Source organism: Mesoplodon mirus (genome assembly GCF_964341445.2).
Source record: "Mesoplodon mirus genome assembly, chromosome: 5".
Taxonomy (NCBI): Eukaryota; Metazoa; Chordata; class Mammalia; order Artiodactyla; family Ziphiidae; genus Mesoplodon; species Mesoplodon mirus.
The window spans coordinates 124,119,060-124,140,723 of NC_138980.1; the positions used below are offsets into that span (position 1 = coordinate 124,119,060).

The following is a 21,664-nucleotide window of genomic DNA, read 5'->3' on the forward strand; positions in this document are numbered from 1 at the left end:
TGGAATTTTCTTTTGTAGACAGACAGTAATATATTACTAGTACTATGATAATGTAGATCAAGGACTTCCCTGGTGGCGCAGTGGTTAAGAATCCGTCTGCCAATGAAGGGGACATGGGTTTGAGCCTGGTCTGGGAAGATCCCACATGTCATGGAGCAACTAAGCCTGTGCGCCTCAACTACTGAGCCTGCGCTCTAGAGCCCTTGAGCCACAAATACTGAGCCCGTGTGCCATAATTACTAAAGCCCACGTGCCTATAGCCCATGCTTTCCAACAAGAGAAGCCACCACAATGAGAAGCCTGAGCACCACAAGGAAGAGTAGCTCCCGCTCGCCGCAACTAGAGAAAGGCTGCACACAGCAACGAAGACCCAACGCAGCCAAAATAATAATAATAATAAATAATAATAATGTAGGTCAATTGAAATTTTATCAAAAATTTCTCTATAAATGTATACCACAATAGCCTATAGGATAGTCAAATTTTGACCATATACAAATGAAGCTTATAAATGCATATAAAGGCAGCTCATTACTCTGTAAATACACACTGAATATATTCATATTTATTATCTTATAGCACATAAAGGCACGCATTAACTTTCCTTCTCTGTTTTACAAACATAAATATTTATTTAAAAGGAACTGTATATGTTTTGCAGACTTATATTAATATATAAACTCTTATATAAGCTGATGTCCATGGACGAATAATAATAAATCAACTATGTTCATTTTGTGAACAGGCATCGCTTTAGGAAACTGAAAAGCAAACAAAAATAAATATTGGGAATTCTTACATTAGGTAGAAAGTTGGACTAATAGACTCTAAAGCCCTTTCTGGGGCTCAGGTTCTCTCTGATTCTAAGACCTTGTGCCTGGACCAGATGAAGCCACAGGAAAACCTCTCTTGAGTATAGATCCATGGTAAGAAATGGAACACTTTCAAAATTGAACAGAACAAAACAAACTTCTAAACCACAATTTGTACTGACACGAGTGCCCAAAGGTTGGTAGAGAACTTGTAGCAAAATGATACTTATTCTCCATGATAGCAAATCAGTCAATCTGCTTTCAAATCAGCTGTCCTTAAAAAACTTTTTTTTTTTTGCGGTACGCGGGCCTCTCACTGTTGTGGTCTCTCCCGTTGCAGAGCACAGGCTCCGGACGCGCAGGCTCAGCGGCCATGGCTCACGGGCCCAGCCACTCCGCGGCATGTGGGATCTTCCCGGACCGGGGCACGAACCCGCGCCCCCTGCATTGGCAGGCGGACTCTCAACCACCACGCCACCAGGGAAGCCCTAAAAAACTATTTTTTTCTAAACAGTGCTCCATACAACTTCATGATCCCTATTCTATTCCAGATGAAGATTTCTCTTTGTTCTTTGCACTTGGTGTCAGCAAGATTTTGCTCATGATCAGTAAAAGCTCTCTCTTTCATTTCCAGCAGATTTTTAATGACAGAGCACAGAAATGCTCATGGAATCCACTCTTAGAAGAAAGTTTTTCTCCCCAGGGTGGGGATGAGGAAGGGGCTGTAGTATTTCCCGTGTTATGACAACAGAGGCCAGCCTGAGTGTTCTTTGTTGCTGGTGCCAGAGGTCACACTCATACATCTCCACTAACTGTTGACCTCTCTACCTGCTCCTGTTTTTCTAGCCCCATTTCTTGCCTTGTAGCCTCTGATCCAGAACAAATTGTTTAATGCTTGACAAGTGAAACAGCTGCTTAGCTCATGATTCAGGCCCAAAATGGCCGATAGAGTTTTGTCATTTATGTCAAAAAAATTCCATTCTAACAGGCTAGGAAATGCATGCGATCACAATCACCTGGGAGCTCAAGGAAGGGGACGTCACACCCTGCTTCCAGGCACAGTGGATGGAAATATGAGTCTGGAGAGGTCCACTCCATTAGCCTCATAGCCGGATATTGCTCACTTGTATCCAATTTAAACCCACCCAGAGAACAGCCTCCTGATCATCTCAAGCTCCTGATGTTTGTGGTCATAGGATGCTTCATGAAAGGCCCCAGCCCAGGTGGAGATGCTCAAGCTTCCTTCCTCACAGCCTTCCAGACCAGGAATGTGGAAGCCAGCCTCTACTCTCTTCCCTCCCTGTGTCTAGTCAATCACTGAGAAATATGATGCTATTTTCTGTATTTCTCCCAAACCTGTTCCTTTCTTTCCACCTCTGCTTTAGGCCAGGCCCTCATCCCTCGTCCAGCTCATACTAACAGGGCTGATGTGCAGCTGGCATGGATCTGTAGGGCTGTGCCCACTTCTGCTATACTGAAGTATGTGTGTCATGGATACTGCCCTGAGTCCTGAGCCTTGGATCTCTCCATGGTCCAGCAACAGCGGGGTCTGCTTGACCCAGCAGGGGCCTCAGGACCTGGTTCCAGTGCTTTGGCTTTCTTCTCCTCTGACTGGGAAATGCCCTGTGGTTAAATGATTTTAATATCTCCTGTTTTTTCTTCTGGGAACAACGTGTGTTAATTTTATTAGGAATAGCTGATGTACAATATTATATGTTTCAGGTATACAACACAGTGATTCACAATTTTTAAAGGCTATACTCCATTTATAGTTATTATAAAATATTGGCCATATTCCCTGTGCTGTGCTATAAAATATATCCCTGTAGCTTATTTATCTTAGACATAGTGGTTTGTATCTCTTAATCTGCTACCCCTATCTTGCCCCTCCACCCTTCCCTCTGCCCACTGGTCACCGTTAGTTTGTTCTCTGTATCTGTGAGTCTGTTTCTATTTTGTTATATTCACTAGTTTGTTTCATTTTTTAGATTCAACATATAATTGATTATAATATAGTATTTGCCTTTCTCTGACCTATTTCACTAAGCATAATATCCTCCAAATCCATTGTTACAAATGGCAACATTTCATTCTTTTCTATGGCTCCGTAGTATTCCATTGTGTACATATACCACATCTTCTATATTGATTCATCTGTTGATGAACACTTAGGTTGCTTCCATATCTTGGCTATTGTAAATAATGATACTATGTACACTGGGGTGCATGTACCTTTTTTTAAAATATGTACAGATGGCACATGGTGCCAATTTTATTTGCAGATATTATAGTATTCCAAAGTTCACAAATTAAGCCTTTGCCACAGCCTTGGCTAAATCTTGAACGAGTGCAGAATTCAGCTGTTCTAGAGTGCTGATCTTAGCATGCTTAGATGTGGCATACTTGTTCTTGATAGTCATGTGCTTTGTAAGCCCACGATTCACCATGACTATAATCTTAGCCAGGTGTTGCATAACAACAAGAAGGGATTGTTGACAGTGTATGACAGGTAATGCTGTAGAGTTGGTGTCCATTCACCATTATCAAGAATTTTCAGTGCTAAGCAAAAAGCTCCTGCTGCAACCTGAGAAGGAGGAAAGTGCACCATATTGTAGTCCAACATAGTTCCAACAGATATTTGGCCAAAGTTTGTAGCTCAGCATCAACCTCTCCAATCTTAGATGCTCTCCGAAGGAAATGCAGGGATAGAGGGCGACCCAGACTAAAATTTAAAGCTCTCAGAATCTTCATTTCCATCTGTCTGATTTGGTACTTAATGTAAGTGTTGTCAGTCACAAAGGCAAAGTCACCAATTTCTGGAGGGTACATTTCCTCATATTTGCTTGCAATAAACATGGCAGTGACACCAACCAGCTACAGCATCTTCTTGAGCACACAACTATCCTGCATGAACTGATCGATAATGGAAACAGTCATGTACATGGTCTCCTAGAGTAACTGAATTTCATTTGAACCTGCACTAGCCAGTCAATTAGGATGGCTTTCATGTTTCCAGTGATTTCACGACCCAGTAGGTATTTTGGTCTGACTGCTTCCTCTTCCTCAAGTTGTCTCAGATAAGCATAGATATCTTTTACATATGCACTACAAAGGTTTGGATCCGCTCCGTCTTCTGCATCCACATCATTCACTGCAAGAATTACATCAGAGAAAGCCTGGCACAGATACTCTTCTGCAGGGGCACAGCCAGATGTTTCCATGGGGCTTGGAGAGGGAGCATCAACCCAAATAGGCTCAGGGGGAAGTTTCTCTTCTTTAACAGGCTCGGGTTCTGGCTCTGGCTCCAGATCCAGCTCCGTTTGGGGCTCTGGCACAGGTACAGGAGCCTTTTCCAGAGGTTTTGTTAGTTTTTTAGCAATAACTTTTCCAGCACCTAAAGTTTTTGCTTCCTTTTTCAGGGGCAATTTGGCCTGTGGCTGTTCACTGACTTTGTTGCCGATGTCTCCAAGAGCTGTTCTTGGCCTCAGCCTGGGCTTAGAGGTTGCAACAGTGGCCACAGGCACGTGCTTTGTGCCTGCCATACTGACCTTCGCCTTATTTTCAGCATTAATTTTCGTATTCTTCCTCTCTCCATCCGTCTGTACCCCAAACTCTCCCACCATTATAGGGGCCCACTGACTGCCATCCTCCCCCCAAATCTGTCCCCGTCCACTCCTGCCAGGAGAACTCCAGCAGGCGAGATAGGGAGAGGAGACGCAGCAAGCCAGGAGAGCCGCGTATGTTCACCGTCCCTAGCAGCTCACCCTGGTGATCCAGAGCACCATGGCTTCCTCTGCACCAGGCAGCAGCTCAGTGGGGAGAAGCAGAGCACAGGAGCCCCAGACCAGCCGGGGACCTTGAACCCACTGCAGGCCAACAGCCGTTCCCTCATGTACCTTTTTGAAGTAGTTGTTTTCATTTTTTTCTTCAGATATATACCCAAGAGTGGAATTGCTGGGTCATATGGTGGTTCTATTTTCAGTTTTCCTTCTTTTTTTTTTTTTTTTTTTTCCAGTATTTATTTATTCATTTGTTTGCACTGGGTCTTAGTTGCGGCCAGCGGGCTCCTTAGTTGTGGCTCGCCAGCTCCTTAGTTGCAGCACATGGGCTCCTTAGTTGCAGCAGGTGGGCTCCTTAGTTGTGGCATGCAAACTCTCAGTTGCAGCATGCATGTGGGATCTAGTTCCCTGACCAGGGGTCGAACCTCGGTCCCCTGCATTGGGAGCGTGGAGTCTTATCCACTGCACCACCAGAGAAGTACTGTTTCCCACAGTGGCTGCACCAATCTACATTCCCACCAACAGTGTACAGTTCTCTCCACACCCTCGCCAGCATTTGTTATTTGAATACCACCTCTCTTTAACAGAGCTTCCAACCAGCTTCCAACCTGCCTAGTCTAATCTAACTTCCATGTACCTTCAAGAGATCTTTCCATAAGAAAAACGGAATCACAAACTCACTTACTAGCTTGAAACCTTTTATTGGTTCTCCACTGGCCCTTCAGGATAAAGTTCAGATTCTCTAGTGTGGCCACAGGGCCCTCCAAGACCTGGCTCCTGCCCATCTCTCCAGCCTCATTCCTCAGAAATCCCTCCTTCCAATCTTTGCTACCTGCTGTGCAACATCTTTGCATCTTCACCCTTCCCCATCCTTGTCAGTTTGGAGAACTCCTAAGCTTCAGTCTTCTATTAACCAAGTAGAGAGGAACATCCTCTGTAAATTCTTCCAGACACATTAAAAAGCATTCACTTCCCCCGCTGAGCTATCTTGGGATCCTGTGAATTCCCACAGCCCTTAGCATGGTGCCTGACACAGAGAAAAGCCGCAGCAGAGAGTGATCATTCATCGGCAAGTCTCTTCCTGGAGGGTAGGGGCCATGTCTTATTCATCTTTAGTACAAAACGTGGCAAAGAGTAGTCACTCGACAAATGCTTATTTAGTTAATCAATAAATAACCTGTTCTTGGATTCCTTTAAACTCATAGTATTTGCCTAATACTTTCAAAAGTGATTTTTTGGAAACATATCATTATATTTCCTAATTTCCAAATATATGAAGTTTTGTTTTGGTAACTGATCTCTAGCTGAATTTCCTTGTGGTAGGAGATCATGCATGGTGGTATTTTGAAGTATGTTGGAACTGCTTTACGATTTAAAAAAATTTTTTTTATTTCTTGGTTGCACCGCATGGCATGTGGGATCTTAGTTCCCCAACCAGGGATCAAACCCACGCCCCCCAGGCAGTGGAAGTGTGGAGTTTTAACCACTGGACCACCAAAGAAGTCTTTACAATTTTTTTTTGTGTGTTTTCAAGCTTTATTGAGGTATGATGGACAATTTTAAAATGTACACGTTTAAGGTGTACAATGTGATGATTTGATATATATATATAGCTTATGAAATGATTATCATAATCAAGTTAATACATATATACATCAACCCACATTTAAGATCTATTCCACAAATTTCAAGTATACAATACAGAATTATTTATCTATTGTCACTATGACACACACAGACCTATAGTCATATTAGATCCCCAGAACTTATTCAACTTACAACTGAAAGTTTGTACACTTTGCCAATACTTCTTCATTTCTCCCAGTTTCTAATGTTATAGCTTGGCTTCCCTCTAGAGCAACAAATGTACTTTCTCGTGGACAGACTTAAGACTTCCCCCACACGAACTGGACTTTTGGAAAAGTAAAACTCTCGAGAGTTCATATACCAATACGTAACTCAAAGGGGCACTTGTTATGTCTTTAAAGCATGTTTCATACAGATTGTTTGAAAATAAAACATAGGAACCCAAATCAGTTCAACTGTTGGCAGAAACCCAGTTAGTTCACTCTTGCCCATCCCTGATTTATGACCCTGCGTGAGACATACAAATGCTATTTCTCCTCACCCGCCTCCCACCCCCTTTCCCTTTGTTTCAAAATGTCAGGCATCTACCCAGAGTTACATTTCACCTTTGCTCTCTGGAAAGGCTGATTGCTTGGGTCATTAATCTTGGCCCAGAAAGAAGGTCCTCACTGCTACCCACTGTGGAAATGATTGGTCCTGGTGCATCCCAGAGAATGGTTTTCTAGGGTTGCGGCGCCAGAAAAATCAAACCCAGAGTGACTGAGTCTGGGATAAGCGCAGCAGTTTTTCACTCAACATCACCTTCTCTGGCTGCTACTTAAGAGAAATGATGTAATAACTCAGGGAGCCCACGGTGACAGAGCGCTAGAGCACAGGCAGGCTGCTGCTCCAGTAGAGCAGCTATAAAACCAGCTTTAACCGGAACGCTAGTACCAGCGCTTACAGATTCACACGTGGGCTCCCCATGATGGCGCACCCCACTCTGATTACAGTTGTGGTAAAGGACAGGAAGCTTTGAGCTTCCAACTGCAGCCTCCAGGAGGGATACAGATGAAGTGCATTCAAGGCCTGTAGCAGATTCCCAGAATATTTATAGTACACTCACCATGGGCCAGGTACCTCACGCACATCATCTTGTTTAATGCATCAACGATCCTGCTTTCCCTGCCACCCTGATCCCCCACCGCAGGGTGGCCACATAAAATCAGGTCACCAGTCATATTCGATCTAAAAAATTTTTAGTATAAGTATGTCCCATGCAGACTTCCCCGGTGGCACAGTGGTTAAGAATCTGCCTGCCAATGCAGGGGACACGGGTTCCAGCCCTGGTCTGGGATGATCCCACATGCCACGGAGCAACTAAGCCCGTGCGCCACAACTACTGAGCCTGCGCTCTAGAGCCCACGTGCCACAACTACTGAAGCCCGCGCGCCTGGAGCCCGTGCTCCGCAACAAGAGAAGCCACCGCAATGAGAAGCCCACGCACTGCAACAAAGAGTAGCCCCCACTCACCGCAACTAGAGAAAGCACTCACGCAGCAAGGAAGACCCAACGCAGCCAAAAATAAATAAATTAAAAAGAAAAAAAAAGTATGTCCCATGCACTATTTGGGACATACTTACACTATAAATTATTTGCTGTTTATCTGACGTTCACTTTTAAAAAATTCAAGTACAGCTGATTTACAACGTTGTGTTAGTTTCAGGTGTACAGCACAGTGATTCAGTTATACATAAATATATCTCTATTCTTTTTCAGATTCTTTTCCCTTATAGGTTAGTACAAAATACTGAGTATAGTTCCCTGTGCTATACAGTAGGTCCTCGTTGGTTATCTACTTTATATATAGTAGGATGTATAAGTTAATCCCAACCTCCTAATTTATCCCTTTCCCCCTTGGTAACCATAAGTTTGTTTTCTGTGTCTGTGGGTCTATAAAATTCACATTTAATTAGGCATCCTAGTTGCATTTTTATTTGCTAAATATGGTAATCATATCTTAGGAGACATGTGGCAATGTCTGGAAACGTTTTTTGATTACCATGAGCTTTGGGGAGGAGGGTTACTACTGGCATCTAGTGGGCAGAGGCCAGGAATGCTGCTAAATATTTTATAATGCACAGGACAGCTCCTTCCACCCCCAAAGAATTATCCAGCCCAAATGTCAATAGTGCCCAGGATGAGATCCTGCTGTAAACTAGTCATTGTGCCCATCTGTGGCACAAGTACTCAAAATTGATAGAGATGATAAGGATATTTTAAAACCTGTTTTCAGACAGAGGTTTGGAAACAGACTTCAGAAGACTTTAGATTTCATTCCTGTACGAACGCATTTTGTTTTTATGTTAGTTTTTTGTTATTAAGTTTTAAGCTCTTTTGATTTTTTTTTTGCTATGAAATTGATCTACAGGGGTTGCCATTTTTTTCTCCTCATATGCTTTTTTTTCTTTTTTTAAAAAATAAATTTATTTTATTTATTTATTTATTATTTTTGGCTGCGTTGGGTCTTCGTTGCTACTCTTCGTTGTGCTGCGCGGGCTCCTCATTGCAGTGCCTTCTCTTGTTGTGGAGCACGGGCTCTAGGCATGTGGGCTCAGTAGTTGTGGCTCGCAGGCTCTAGAGTGCAGGCTCAGTAGTTGTGGCTCACGGGCTTAGTTGCTCCACAGCATATGGGATCTTCCCGGACCAGGGCTCCAACCCGTGTCCCCTGTGTTGGCAGGTGGATTCCCAACCACTGCGCCACCAGGGAAGCCCTCCTCATCTGCTTTTAAACACACCCTAAAGAACAAGTAAAGGTGGCACACAATAAGAAGAACAAAGGAATGTTATTTTCCCCCTGGGGTTTTGGTAGAGGGCAGCATTCTCCATCAAATACTTTCTGATAACACCTGCAGCTTATAAATGCTTATTACCAAAAAAAAGGTAATAACCACCTACTTCCTGTAGCATTTGTGTTCTTGTTTCATAGTGTGGGAAAGTTTGCTCTTAAAATTCCCTGCTAATCCTCAGGAATGGGGAAACAGTGCCATTAGTAAAAGCACCTGGCTTTAACCACCTGTCCCGACAAGGTCACCCTAGTAGAGCCGTGGCCATTCAGTGGGAGGGGCCCACACTGGGTTCCAAAGACCTGCACTCAGAACTCTGGGAAACATGTATTGTCTTCGGGTCGTCTCAGCTCCTGCGTCCTGGAGTCCAGCTCTCTGTTCCCATGCCTCCTCCAGCCCCATGATATCACCATCACCAAAGTTCACTACCTTCTCTGAGCGCTCACAGCCATCATCCACAATGACTCGTCTTTTCTTCCCTCCTGCCTGATCTCCTCCTCAAACCCTGCTGCTTCCTCTCCCAGTGTCCTGGAGGACGGCTCCATAAGTCCACCTCAACGACGAAACGCTGTACTGCAGCCTCTACCTGTCCACTCTCCCCATTCGTTTCTGAACTTGCCCACTAGTGAGTCCCCTATTGTCTACCTGCTGAATACAGTATCAAGATTCCCTTTTTCCTATCTTGAGTTCCTTGTATCCCAGGTGGATCCTCCTCCCCTAAGCAGTCAGAGTCCCTATGGGCACGCAATGACCAGCCTTTCAGATATGCTCAGGTAACATACTCAGCTTAGGCTCCAGTGGGACATGGCTACAACCCCCTTTATAGATTTAAAAACTGAAGATTAAAAAAAAAAATCAGCCTTAGCACTGAATTACCATTGTTCAACATCATTGGTCTTCAGGGTCATGCAAATTAAAACCACAGTGAGATACCATTCCATGCCCACCTAGGGCTGGCAAGGATGTGGGGCAACTGGAACTCTCAGACATGACTGGTGAGAGTGTAAAATGGTACAACTTTATAGAGAACTGGCAGTTTCTTAAAAAATTAAACGCACATCTACCCTGTGATCCAGAAATCCTACTCCTGGGTATTTATCGAAGAGAAATGAAAATGTAAGCAGAGCTGAAGCTGCTCAAAAGACTTGTATAAAAATGGTCAGAGGGGGCTTCCCTGGTGGCGCAGCGGTTAAGAATCCACCTGCCAATGCAGGGGACAAGGGTTTGAGCCCTGGTCCGGGAAGATCCCAGTTGCTGCGGAGCAACTGGGCCCGTGCACCACAACTACTGAGCCTGCGCTCTAGAGCCCACGAGCCACAACTTCTGAAGCCCGCATGCCTAGAGCCCGTGCTCTGCCATAAGAGAAGCCACCGCAATGAGAAGCCCACACACCACAACGAAAAGTAGCCCCCGCGTAGCAACGAAAACCCAACACGGCCAAAAATTTAAAAAATAAATAAATAAAACAAATAAATTTATTTTAAAAAAATGGTCGGAAAGCAGCCTTTAGGAAAATTGAAATGAACCCCTCTCCTCCTCCCAAAAAAGCCCCACATAAAACTGCAGGCAACTCAAATGTCCATCAATGGGAGAATGGAGGAACACATTATGTGAATCTATATAAAGGGATACTATTTTACAATAAAAAGGAATGAACTACTGATACATGCAACATTATGAATATCTCAATGAATCTTTAAAACATTATGCTGAGTTAAAGAAGCCAGAAAGTTCTATACTTTATTTCTGTGAAATTCAGGAATGGGCAGAACTAATCTTTGGCTACAGACATCAGAACAGTGGTTGACTTTGGGGTGGGGAGTGGAGGGACTGACTGAAAATGGGTATAATATCCTATTTATCTTGATTTGGGTGGTGGTTACATGGACGTATACAATTGTCAAAATCCGTAGAACGGTACACTTAAGAGGAATCTTTTTGTATGTAAATTACAACCTCAATTTAACAAAGAGTGGTCAGATGACAGGAGCAAGATGACATTATCAGTAATATACCAAAGCTCCAGGCATAGGACTAGATACTTTATAAACTAATCTGATTTGGAAGCATTCAAACTGTATTGCTTTGGGCTTAGCACTATGTCAACTGGTTGTGTCTGAACAGACAACATTCTTTTTGCTTTTTTTTTTTTTTTGCAGTGCGCAGGCCTCTCACTGTTGTTGCCTCTCCCGTTGCGGAGCACAGGATCCAGACGCGCAGGCTCAGAGGCCATGGCTCACGGGCCCAGCCACTCCGCGGCACGTGGTATCCTCCCGGACTGGGGCACGAACCCATGTCCCCTGCATCGGCAGGCGGACTCTCAACCACTGCGCCACCAGGGAGGCCCGCTCCTTCCAATCTCTTGGCCAAGCTCTCCCAGAAAAAGGTAACTCCTGAAGAGGGAGTTCCTAACCCTGGGGACTAAGGAAACACAGGCCATTCCTCCTTGCCAAAGGGAGATTTCCTGAGGCGGTTGCCCTTCTGATCGTGACCACCCTATGCTGCCCAGAATGGTCTCTAGCAGCTGTCTAGATGCATCACATACAAACTACAGCCTGCAGTGAACCGCCACACAGTCCAGAGTTACTGTTTCTAAGGATTCAAACTACAGAAGAGATAGTTCTGACTTTTGTGACCTCAATGAGGACTTCACCTTCTACTGTATATCTCCTAGCCAAACCCCTGACACACACACACACACACACACACACACACACACACAAACACACACACGAGCTAGAAAGTGCACTTAGCCCCAGAGGCAGCAATAATTGTGAGATTATTGAATAGGATTACATGTTAATTAATAAGATTAATAGATAAGGAGGGAAAGCAAGTAATTTCTTTGCTTAACTCAGGGGCTCTCAAAGTTTGGTAGCCAAAGAACAGTTGGGGAGGTTTCTAAATACCACGGATGCCTGGAGGTCGGTGTATCCAGACAACCCGTCTGGATAAACAAAGTGGAGGTGTGCTTTGATACAGAGTTAGATTAAGGAAGATTTTAAAAAAAGGTTTTCAGAAGTCTAGCAGTCATTTTCATTTGGTAGAAGGCAGGTTGAAGAAGTTCAAGCACAATTTTAGAGACTGACAAGCTTAGTAACAGGAAGGAATTTGCTGGTAAAGTCTGTTTTATAAATGCCTTTGTCTTCTGAGGGCAAGGTGAAGATGTGAACTGGCCAGTGTTTGTTAGTTTTATGAAGGTCTTGAAAAGATGAATGTAGTGACATTTTAAAGGGGAGGCAGATCAAAACAAAGATTTGGGAGTGGGCGGTATTCTGGCTGGGAAATAAGTTTCCATGGAAACACTCTCCTTCCATCAGAGTCCAGTTTGCACAAAGGCAAACCAAACAGAGTTTTAAAAAATACCTCATGAGCTCTCTGATAGACTGACTTTCCAGAGGTGACAAAGGAAGGAAAAGTTTCTGACATTAAATCAGGACAGGCACAAATTACAAAGCTAAAATGCACCCCTTGTCCATTCTAGGGTGTTCTAAGAAATGGTAGACTGTGATTAACCCTAACCAACACTGGGGGGCACCCTGGGTTCACAGGATACAGAGATGAGGTGCTTTTAAAAGGCTTTTTCCTGCTGACCTTTACTTGCAAGTCTGAGGGGAAGCTGGAATCAAGTCAGACTCGTGCCTGTCCTAAAAGCTAAGCCCACAAAAGTTGTTGCACTTTTTCTTTGCTGCAGGGTTCTCGTTCACATGCATTCTAAGTCAACTGCTGCACTCTTAAATTAGACCTGGCAGGGTACCTGCCCTGGGGGGATAAATACATAGAGTGGAAAGGCAGGGTGCCCTCCAGCTCTGAGGGCCACAGACCTAGCCAGGGGCTGCCAAAGCACAAAGCAGCCTCAGTGAGGGTTAGAATATAAGGTGGAGCACTTAAGGGTTGGAGATCAGTATTGTTTAAAGTGAAAATCCGGACAGACGGGTTCAAGATGGCAGAGTAGAAGGACGTGAGCTCACTCCCTCTTGCAAGAGCACTGGAATCACAAATAACTCCTGAACAATCATCGACAGAAAGACACTGGAACTCACCAAAGAAGATACCCCACATCCAAAGACAAAGGAGAAGCCACAATGAGACGGTAGGAGGGGTGCAATCACAATAAAATCAAATCCCGTTAACTGCTGGGTGGGTGACTCACAAATTGGAGAACACTTATACCACAGAAGTCCACCCACTGGAGTGAAGGTTCTGAGCCCCATGTCAGGCTTCCCAACCTGGGGGTCTGGCAACGGGAGGAGGAATTGCCAGAGAATCAGACTTTGAAGGCTAGAGGGATTTGATTGTAGGATTTCGACAGGACTGGGGGAAACAGAGACTCCACTCTTGGAGGGCACACACAAAGTAGTGTGTGCATCGGGGCCCGGGGGAATGAGCAGTGACCCCAGAGGAAACTGAACCAGACCCACCTGCTGGTGTTGGGTGGTCTCCTGCAGAGGCGGGGGTTGGCTGTGTCTCACCGTGAGGACAAGGACACTGGGAGCAGAAGTTCTGGGAAGTACTCCTTAGCCTGCGCCCTGCCAGAGTCCACCATTAGCCCCACCAAAGAGCCCAGGTAGGCTCCAGTGTTGGGTCGCCTCAGGCCAAACAACCAACAGGGAGGGAACCCAGCCCCACCCATCAGCAGACAAGCAGTTTAAAGTTTTACTGAGCTCTGCCTACCAGAACAACAGTCAGCTCTACCCACCACCAGAATCTCCCATCAGGAAACTTACACAAGCCTCTTAGATAGCCTCATCCACCAGAGGGCAGACAGCAGAAGCAAGAAGAACTACAATCCTGCAGCCTGTGGAACAAAAACCACATTCACAGAAAGATAGACAAGATGAAAAAGGCAGAGGGTTATGTACCAGATGAAGGAACAAGATAAAACTGCAGAAAAACAACTAAATGAAGCGGAGATAGGCAACCTTCCAGAAAAAGAATTCAGAATAATGACAGTGAAAATGATCCAGGACCTCGGAAAAAGAATGGAGGCAAAGATCGAGAAGATGCAAGAAATGTTTAACAAAGACCTAGAAGAATTAAAGAACAAACAAACATTGATGAACAATACAAAAACTGAAATGAAAACTACACTAGAAGGAATCAATAGCAGAATAACTGAGGCAGGAGAACGGATAAGTGACCTGGAAGACAGAATGGTGGAGTTCACTGCTGCACAACAGAATAGAGAAAAAAGAATGAAAAGAGGACTTCCCTGGTGGCACAGTGGTTAAGAATCCACCTGCTAATGCAGAGGACACAGGTTTGAGCCCTGGTCCAGGAAGATCTCACATGCCACGGAGCAACTAAGCCCGTGCGTCACAACTACTGAGGCTGTGCTCTAGAGCCCACAAGCCACAACTACTGAGCCAGCATGATGTGACTACTGAAGTCTCAATGCCTAGAGCCTGTGCTCCACGACAAGAGAAGCCACTGCAATGAGGAGCCCACACACTGCAATGGAGACTAGCCCCCACTCGCTGCAACTAGAGAAAGCCCATGCACAGTAATGAAGACCCAACACAGCCAAAAATAAATAAATAAATAAATTTATATACTTAAAAGACAAGAATGAAAAGAAATGGAGACAGCCTAAGAGACCTCTGGGACAACATTAAACGTAACAACATTCGTATTATAGGGGTCCAAGAAGGAGAAAAGAGAGAGAAAGGACCTAAGAAAATATTTGAAGAGATTATAGTTGAAAAATTCCATAACATGGGAAAGGAAATAGCCACCCAAGTCCAGGAAGCACAGAGAGTCCCAGGCAGGATAAACCCAAGGAAAAACACGTTGAGACACACAGTAATCAAATTGACAAAAATTAAAGACAAAGAAAAATTATTGAAAGCAACAAGGGAAAAATGACAAATAATATACAAGGGAATTCCCATAAGGTTAACACCTGATTTCTCAGCAGAAACTCTACAAGCCAGAAGGGAGTGGCATGATATATTTAAAATGAGGAAAAGGAAGAACCTACAACCGAGATTACTCTACCCAGCAAGGATCACATTCAGATTTGATGGAGAAATCAAAAGCTTTACAGACAAGCAAAACCTAAGAGAATTCAGCATCACCAAACCAGCTCTACAACAAATGCTAAAGGAACTTCTCTAAGTGGGAGACACAGAGAAGAAAAGGACCTACAACAACAAGCCCATAACAATTAAGAAAATGGTAATAGGAATACACATATTGATAATTACCTTAAACATGAATGGATTAAATGCTCCAACCAAAAGACACAGGCTCGCTGACTGGATACAAAAACAAGACCCATATATATGCTGTCTACAAGAGACCCACTTCAGACCTAGGGACACATACAGACTGAAAGTGAGGGGATGGAAAAAGATATTCCATGCAAATGGAAATCAAAAGAAAGCTGGAGTAGCAATATTCATATCAGATAAAATAGACTTTAAAATAAAGCATGTTACAAGAGACAAGGAAGGATACTACATAATGATCAAGGGATCAATCCAAGAAGAAGATATAACAATAGTAAATATTTACGCACCCAACATAGGAGCACCTCAATACATAAGGCAAATGTTAACAGCTATAAAAGAGGAAATTGACAGTAACACAATAATAGTGGGGAACTTTAACACCTCACTTACACCAATGGACAGATGATCCAAACAGAAAATTAATAAGGAAACACAAGCTTTAAATGACACCATAGACCAGATAGATTTAATTGATATTTATAGGACATTCCATCCAAAAACAGCATATTACACTTTCTTCTCAAGTGCACAGGGAACATTTTCCAGGATAGATCACATCTTGGGTCACAAATCAAGCCTCAGTAAATTTAAGAAAATTGAAATCATATCAAGCATCTTTTCTGACCACAACGCTATGAGATTAGAAATCAATTACAGGGAAAAAAATGTAAAAAACACAAACGCATGGAGATTAAACAATACGTTACTAAATAACCAAGAGATCATTGAAGAAATCAAAAAATACCTAGAGACAAATGACAACGAAAACATGATGATCCAAAACCTATGGGATGCAGCAAAAGCAGTTCTAAGAGGGAAGTTTATAAAAATACAAGCCTACTTCAAAAAACAAGAAAAATCTCAAATAAACAATCAAAATTTACACCTAAAGGAACTAGAGAAAGAAGAACAAACAAAACCCAAAGTCAGTAGAAGGAAAGAAATCATAAAGATCAGAGCAGAAATAAATGAAATAGAAACAAAGAAAACAATAGCAAAGATCAATAAAACTAAAAGCTGGTTCTTTGAGAAGATAAACAAAATTGATAAACCTTTAGCCAGAGTCATCAAGAAAAAGAGGGAGAGGACTCAACTCAATAAAATTAGAAATGTAAAAGGAGAAGTTATAACAGACACCGCAGAAATACAAAGCATCCTAAGAGACTACTACAAGCAACTCCATGCCAACAAAATGGACAACCTGGAAGAAATGGACAAATTCTTAGAAAGGTTTCACCTTCTAAGACTGAACCAGGAAGAAATAGAAAGTATGAACAGACCAATCACAAGTAATGAACTTGAAACTGTGATTAAAAATCTTCCAACAAACAAAAGTCCAGGACCAGATGGCTTCACAGGTGAATTCTATCAAACATTTTGAGAAGAGCTAACACTCATCCTTCTCAAACTCTTCCAAAAAATTGCAGAGAAAGGAACACTCTCAAACTCATTCTACGAGGCCACCATCACCCTGATACCAAAACCAGACAAAGATACTACAAAAAAAAGAAAATTACAGACCAATATCACTGATGAATATAGATGCAAAACTTCTCAACAAAATACTAGTACATAGAATCCAACAGTAAAAGGATTATACACCATGATCAAGTGGGATTTATCCCAGGGATGCAAGGATTCTTCAATATATGCAAATCAATCAATGTGATACACCATATTAACCACCTGAAGAATAAAAACCATATGATCATCTCAATAGGTGCAGAAAAAGCTTTTGACAAAATTCAACACCCATTTATGACAAAAACTCTCCAGAAAGTTGGCATAGAGGGAAACTACCTCAACATAATAGAGGCCATATGTGACAAACCCACAACAAACATCATTCTCAATGGTGAAAAACTGAAAGCATTTCCTCTGAGATCAGGAACAAGACAAGGATGTTCACTTTCGCTACTATTATTCAACTTAGTTTTGAAGTCCTAGCCACAGCAATCAGAGAATAAAAAGAAATAAAAGGAATACAAATTGGAAAAGAAGAGGTAAAACTGTCACTGTTTGCAGATGACGTGATATTATACATAGAGAATCCTAAAGATGCCACCAGAAAACTACCACAGCTAATCAATGAATTTGGTAAAGTTGCAGGATACAAAATTAATGCACAGAAATCTCTAGCATTCCTATACACTAATGAATGAAAAATCTGAAAATTAAGGAAACACTTCCATTTACCACTGTAACAAAAAGAATAAAATACCTAGGAATAAACCTACCTAGGGAGACAAAAGACCTGTATGCAGAAAACTATAAGACACTGATGAAAGAAATTAAAGATGATACAAACAGATGGAGATATATACCATGTTCTTGGATTGGAAGAATCAATATTGTGAAAATGACTACACTACCCAAAGCAATCTACAGATTCAGTGCAATCCCTATCAAATTACCAATAGCATTTTTTTTACAGAACTAGAACAAAAAATCTTAAAATTTGTAGGGAGACACAAAAGACCCCGAATAGCCAAAGCAGTCTTGAGGGAAAAAAATGGAGCTGGAGGAATCAGACTCCCTGACTTCAGACAACACTACAAATCTACAGTAATCAAGACAATATGGTACTGGCATAAAAACAGAAATATAGATGAATGGAACAGGATAGAAAGCCCAGAGGTAAACCCACGTACCCATGGTCAAATAATCTATGACAAAGGAGGCAAGGATATACAATGGAGAAAAGACAGTCTCTTCAATTAGTGGTGCTGGGAAACTGGACAGCTACATGTAAAAGAATGAAATTAGAACACTCCCTACCACCATACACAAAAATAAACTCAAAATGGATTAGAGACCTAAATGTAACACTGGACACTATAAAATTCTTAGAGGAAAACATAGGAAGAAAACTCTTCGACATAAATCACAGCAAGATCTTTTTTGATCCACCTCCTAGGGTAATGGAAATAAAAACAAAAATAAATGGGACCTAACGAAACTTAAAAGCTTTTGCAAAGCAAAGGAAACTACAAACAAGACGAAAAGATAACCCTCAGAATGGGAGAAAATATTTGCAAATGAATCAACAGACAAAGGGTTAATCTCCAAAATATATAAACAGCTCATGCAGCTCAATATTAAAAAAACAAACAACCCAATTCAAAAATGGGCAGAAGACCTAAATAGACATTTCTCCAAAAAAGACATACAGATGGCCAAGAAGCACATGAAAAGCTGCTCAACGTCACTAATTATTAGAGAAATGCAAATCAAAACTTCAACGAGCTATCACCTCACACCAGTTAGAATGGGCATCATCAGAAAATCTACAAACAACAAATGCTGGAAAGGGTGTGGAGGAAAGGGAACCCTCTTGCACTGTTGGTGGGAATGTAAATTGATACAGCCACTATGGAATACAGTATGGAGGTTCCTTAAAAAACTAAAAATAGAATTACCATATGACCCAGCAATCCCATTACTGGGCATATACCCAGAGAAAACCATAATTCAAAAAGACAGATGCACCCCAGTGTTCATTGCAGCACTATTTACAATAGCCAGGTCATGGAAGCAACCTAAATGCCTATCGACAGACGAATGGATAAAGAAGATGTGGTACAAATGTACAATGGAATATTACTCAGACATAAAAAGGAACAAAATCGGGTCATTTGTCGAGACGTGGATGGATCTAGAGACTGTCATACAGAGTAAAGTAAGTCAGAAAGAGAAAAACATATATCATATATTAACACATATACGTGGAACCTAGAAAAATGGTAATGAACTGGCTTGCAGGGCAGAAATAGAGACACAAATGCAGAGAACAAACGTATGGACACCAAGGCGGGAAAGTGGCGGGGGTCGTGGTGGGATGAATTGGGAGATTGGGATTGACATGTATATACTAATATGTGTAAAATGGATAACTAATAAGAACTTGCTGTATAAAAAATAAAATATAAAATCCAAAAATTCAAAATAAAAATAAAATAAAGTGGAAATCCTTGCCCACCGTTTCATAAAAAGAGACTAGCACATATTCTGCAACCCACCTGCCACCTCTTTGTTAGGTTCTGAGTTTTTAAAAAGGGACCAGGGGGACTTCCCTGGTGGTCCAGTGATTAACTTCGCCTTCCAATGCAGGGGGTGCAGGTTCAATCCCTGGATGGGGAGCTAAGATCCCACATGCCTTGCGGCCAAAAAACCAAAACATAAAAGAGAAGCAATATTGTAACGAATTCAATAAAGACTTTAAAAATGGTCCACATCAAAAAAATCTTTGAAAAAGTAAATAGGGCTTCCCTGGTGGCACAGTGGTTGAGGGTCCGCCTGCTGATGCAGGGGACACGGGTTCGTGCCCCGGTCCGGGAAGATCCCACATGCCGCGGAGCGGCTAGGCCCATGAGCCATGGCCGCTGAGCCTGCGCGTCCGGAGCCTGTGATCCACAACGGGAGAGGCCACAATAGTGAGAGGCCTGCGTACCACACACACAAAAAAAGTAAATAAATAAAAACGGTTCAGGAAAAACAATCTTGATAGTGTACTTCGTATCTACGAGGGGCTGAAGCGAGGCAGTCCATCCTCTAGTGGACCAGGGCTTAGCAGAATCCCAGGGATGAGCTGCGGGTGTCCTGGTGTGACAGCTCATATAGATTTCACCGGGCAAGGGGTTTGGTTTTAATGGGCACAGGCATGGTGCAGCAAATGGAAAGGTTATTTGAAACCAACCCACAATCTGAGATTTGGGTAGGCAGAGTCTGATGGAGCAAAGAAATGCCTACTTACTTGGATACAGACCCCAGCTGGGACAGTGGGGCCTGAGGGCAACTCTGGGGTCACAATAAAGAAAGAAGTGTGAGTCTGTGAGGGGCAGTATGAGAAAAGGACTCTAAAATCAGGGCCGAGGGAAAGAAACATGATGGACATGCTGGGGCAGAGGAGGACAGGGACATGGGAGAAATGGATGGCGTGAGAAGATGCTTTTCAGACTCACTGGTCTGATATTCAAACTGCTTCATATAATTATAACCAGAGAACATTCATGAATCCTTGTCTGGGAAAACAGAGACTAAACAGAAACTATTGAGCTAGAAACATCTTAAAAGTTAAAGCATTATGGTTCTGACAATTCCTACCAGGAAAAAACCTTTCTTGTATGAAAAAAAAATCTTTGGTCACCTTGATGTATTAGAAATTAGTAATGACAACCACAGAACTTAATAATAGCCTTACTATTGAACAGCTGTTTTTCCTCTTTCCACGGGATAGGGAAAAGCTCAAAATCTTTGGTTAGCAGAGAACTTCCTGACAGTGAGTACTAAAAATTGTAGACAAACTAAAATCCACTGGGCGGTGGGGTGAGGTTTGGCGGGGGATCGTTCTAAAAGAAATAAAAATCAACCCTGAGAGTCTCATTGGTCTGGTATGACCTGGAAGAGGGTAGACTTGATTCAAAAGGATTCTTTTGATCACTTTACTTTACCTTCAAATAGCATTTTGTTGTTGTTTCCTAGTTATGAAAACAATACATGCTTATGTGGCAAATTCAAGCAATATAGAATACAATGTAAAAGAAAGCAAATCACCCCAAGTTTCATTACCCAGAGATAAACATAATTAACATTTTGGATTGAGTACAATTATCAGCATTTACTTAAGCCATGAGAAGATTTAGTAAGAGTCTTGGGAAAAGGAGAAGTTTCATTCACAAAGAGTTTTGAAGTATGCAACCTTGGTTCACAATATGTTGGGGGCAACCTGTGTATTTCACAGGAAATATTCAAGCACATATGCATCAGACATTGCCTTTGTTAAAAAGGAGACAACAGGACTAAAATGGAGTCACCTGTGCTAAGTCCACATCACCAAACTGAACTAATATCTAACCTAATAGCAGTTTCAAACTTCCCCAGGAATATAATCTAAACTGGTCAGCCTGGAATTTCCTGGTCAGCACTAGCGAGGTAATGCCTGAAGACCCCTTCCATCCCCCAAAAGAGGGTGACCTAAGCCTGAAACGATCCACTCTCTGCTGGAAATTTCCCTTTCCTGCTCCCTTTCCATCTGTATAAACCTTCCCTTTTTTTGCAGCTCAGTGGAGCTCCTTCCTACAGGCTAGATGGGATGCTGCCTGACTCAGGAATCATTTAATAAAGCCAATTAGATCTTCAAATTCACTTGGTTGAATTTTTGTTATTTAACACCTTATGTACCCATAAATTTCCATAGAAAACAGGCAGTTCATAAGGGCTGACAGAGTGAGATCATTGTAAAGCTAAATACAGAGGTTGGAGTAATGCTTGTGTTAATGTCTCACTCCAACTGGGTTTTCAGAACCTGCTTCCAACAACTCTCTCAGGCATGAAAGAAAAAGGGGTGAGGTACTAATGCTGTTATTTTGCCAAACTGGCTGGTTAGAATTGTAGATGCATTACATTTCCATGTCTGATGGAGAAAGCCA

General features: G+C 42.4%; 1 protein-coding gene and 1 pseudogene across 2 annotated transcripts in view; both read right to left on the reverse strand.

Annotated features, from left to right (window-relative positions):
- Window positions 1-21,664, reverse strand: part of SV2C (synaptic vesicle glycoprotein 2C) — a 215,456-nt gene that overhangs the window by 43,717 nt on the left and 150,075 nt on the right. The window lies entirely within an intron of this gene.
- LOC309804429 (G2/mitotic-specific cyclin-B1-like) lies at window positions 3,083-4,435 on the reverse strand (annotated as a pseudogene). The gene has a single exon. The product of its transcript is annotated as a G2/mitotic-specific cyclin-B1-like (transcript).